General features: G+C 41.2%; 1 pseudogene; it reads right to left on the bottom strand.

The window, feature by feature from the left end:
• Positions 1 to 624: 624 nt before the first annotated feature.
• Positions 625 to 1,869, bottom strand: LOC124986858 (tubulin beta chain-like; annotated as a pseudogene).
• Positions 1,870 to 3,565: the final 1,696 nt, after the last annotated feature.

The raw sequence follows: 3,565 nt of genomic DNA, 5'->3' as shown, positions 1-3,565 counted from the left end.
TTCATAGCAGAAAATGGAAACGACTTAAAAGACTTCAATATGAGAAGGTTAAATAAATTGTTTACCCATTGTATAGATTACAATGCACAAACTAAGACTGATGAAGATTCTTATATACTAATCAAGATGAATATCCAAAGCACATGTTTTAGACAGAATAAATGAATAATAGGTGTGTGTGTGTGTGTGTGTGTGTGTGTGTGTGTGTGTGTGTGTGTAGAGGGGCAGAGGTGAGGCGGGAACTAGAGAATGAAAGAGCACATGTGATGAGCTGGGCGGTGTTGCATGCTGTAGTCAGGCTGCTCAGGAGACTGAGGCAGCAGAATTGAGTTTGAGGCCCGAGTGGATAACATAACCAGACAATGTCCCAATGACACCAATAGCAACAGGAAGAAAGAGAAAGAAAGAAAGAAAGAAAGAAAGAAAGAAAGAAGAAAGAAAGAAAGAAAGAAAGAAAGAAAGAAAGAAAATACATATCATTATAATAACAGAAAACCATGAAAATATTTTCTCTAGAGAAATATGTGTGTGTGTGTATGGTATGTGTATCTGAAGAATATTTTCTTTTATTCACCTTCACCTTTATTTATTCACCAAGGAAGCAGGATTTATTTGGAGAAGTTCTTAAGCCTCCTTCTCAAACTCTCCCTGTATCTCAGTGTTGTGTCCTGGTACTGCTAGTACCCAGACACCAGTTCATTCAGGTTGCTTTCAGCCTTCATAGACTCTGTCTGGTCCATGTCCTCACCTGTGTCCCAGTGCAGGAAGGTCTTGCACAGAACATGACCTTGAACTGCCCCAAGACATGCTTGAGCAGGTCCTGGATGACCTGCTGTTGCAATGAAGGTGGTCCACATCATGAGGCCACCTTGCAGGATGTCACACGTGGTGGTCTTCATGCTGTGGGGGATCCACTCCGTGAAGTAGCTGCTGTACTTGTTCTGCATGTTGAGTGTTGCTTGTCCACCTCCTACATGGACATGTGGCCTTGGAAGATGGGGCCTCTGACAAGTAATGGTCCTGGTGGGCATCACAGGTGTCCACCATGAAATGGCATGAAACATCTGCTGGGTGAGTGTGGGCACCATCAGGGCACAGTACCACATGCTGCCCTGGCTGATCAGGGGTGAGAAGCCGGGTAGGAAGTGTAGGCAAGGGAAGGGCACCATGAAAACTGCCAGCTTGCACAGGTCTGTTTCAGCTGGCTTGGGAAACACAGGTAGGTGCTGACACCACTCATGGTGGCAGACACTAGGAGGTTGAGGTTGCTGTGGGGGTGGTGAGCTTCAGGGTACCAAAGTGGATGTCCTACGGGGCCTCATTGTGGGTGCAGAAGCTTTCATCTGTGTTTTCCACCAGATGCTGGACAAAGAGACTGGCATTGTAGGGCTCCAATACTGTGTCTGACATCTTCGGTGAGGGCATGATACTGAAAGTATTGATGATGTGGTCTGGATACCTCTCTCAGATCTTGCTGATGAGCAGAGTGCCCATGCCTGACCCAGTGCAACCTGCAGAGAGTGGGTAAGTGGGAAACCCTAGAGATAGTCACAGCTTTCTGATTCCTTCCTTACAACATCCAGAATTGAGTCCACCAGCTCAGCTCCCCCTGTATAGAGGTCCTTTGCCAAGTTATTCCCTGCCCTAATCTGGCCAAACACAAAGTTGTCTGGCTTGAAGAAATGGCTGAATGGTCTCAACCTCACCTAGTCCATTATGCCTGTCTCCCGGTCCACCAGAATGACCCAAGATACATATTTGTTGCCACCTGCTTTTGTATACATTGATTCTTTCCAGCTGTAAGTCACTGTCTCCATGGTAAATGACAATGAGGTCAATGCCATGCTCATCACTGATGACCTCCCAAAACTTAGCCTGCCTAGATGTGCATGATTTCACAAATTTTAGTAATTTGAGTTTTCTCTTTCCTTCTCTTTGTTAGTGTGGCTAAGGGTTTGTCTATTTTGCTTACTTTTTCAAAGAACCAACTTTTTGTTTTGTCAATTTTTTGAATTGTTTCTTTTGTTTCAATTGCATTGATTTCAGCTCTGATTTTAATTATTTCCTGTCTTCTATTACTTTTACTGTTATTCTGTTATTCTTTTTCTAGGGCTTCGAGCTGTAATGTTAGGTCATTTAGTTGTTGACTTTTCATTCTTTTCTGGAATGCGCTCCATGCAATGAATTTTCCTCTTAGTACCACTTTCATAGTCTCCCAGAAATTTTGATATGTTGTACTGTTGTCCTCATTGACTTCTAAGAATTTTTTTATCTCCTCCCTGATGTTTTCTGTTATCCATGTTTCATTCAATAGCATATTATTTAGTCTCCAGTTGTTGGAGTAATTTCTGTTTTTTTATTTTGTCATTGATTTCTACTCTCAGTTCATTATGATCTGATAGAACACAAGGCAGTATCTCTATTTTTTTGCATTTCCTAAGGGCTGCTTTGTGGCATAACATATGGTCTATTTCCAAGAAGTTTCCGTGTGCTGATGAGAAGAAAGTGAATCCGCTGGTTGATGGATGGAATATTCTATATATGTCTATTAAGCCTAGGTTATTGATTGTGTTATTGAGTTCCATGGTTTCTTTGGTTGTTTTTTGTTTGGAAGATCTATCTAGTGGTGACAGCGGTGCGTTAAAGTCACCCAGAATTATTGTGTTGTGGTCTATGTGATTCCTGAAATTGAGAAGGATTTGTTTGATGTACAGGGATACAACATTGTTTGGGGCATAAATATTTACTATCATTATGTCTTCCTGATTTATGGTTCCCTTAAGCAGTATGAAATGTCCTTCTTTATCCCTTCTGACTAACTTTGGCTTGAAGTCCACTTAATCTGATATAAGGATGGAAACCCCCACTTTTTTACTGAGTCCATGTGCATGGTAGGTTTTTTCCCATCCTTTCACCTTTAGTCTGTGGATGTCTTTTTCTATGAGATGAGTCTCTTGCAGGCAGTATATTGTTGGGGTCTTTCTTTTTAATCCATTCTGCCAGTCTATGTCTCTTGACTGATGAGTTTAGGCCATTAATGTTTAGGGTTATTATTGAGATATGATTTGTATTCCCAGTCATTTGGGCTTCTTTGTGGTTTTTAATTTGGCTTGGTTTCTCCTTGGAGTGTTTTTTCTCTAAGGTAGTTCCTCCCTTTGCTGACCTACATTGTTGCTTTACATTTCCTCCTCATGGAATATTTTGTTGAGAACATTCTGTAGCACAGCTTTCTATTTGTAAATTATTTTAACTTTTGTTTATCATGGGAGGATTTTATTTCATCTTCAAATCTGAAGGTTAGTTTTGCTGGGTAGAGGATTCTTGGTTGGCAACCATGTTCTTTCAGAGCTTGAAATATTTTGTTCCAGGCCCTTCTAGCTTTTAGAGTCTGGGTTGAGAAGTCTGCTGCTATCTGTATTGGTTTCCCCCTATATGTAATCTGATGCTTTTCTCTTGGGGCCTTCAAAATCCTATCTTTATTTTGAATGTTAGGCATTTTCATTGTAATGTGCCTTGGTGTGGATCTGTTGTGATTTTGTGCATTTGTTGTTCTGTAAGCCTCTTG

Source organism: Sciurus carolinensis, chromosome 6 (genome assembly GCF_902686445.1).
Source record: "Sciurus carolinensis chromosome 6, mSciCar1.2, whole genome shotgun sequence".
NCBI lineage: Eukaryota > Metazoa > Chordata > Mammalia > Rodentia > Sciuridae > Sciurus > Sciurus carolinensis.
Note: the sequence above shows the minus strand (reverse complement) of the source record. Positions and strands in the feature narration are given on the sequence as shown.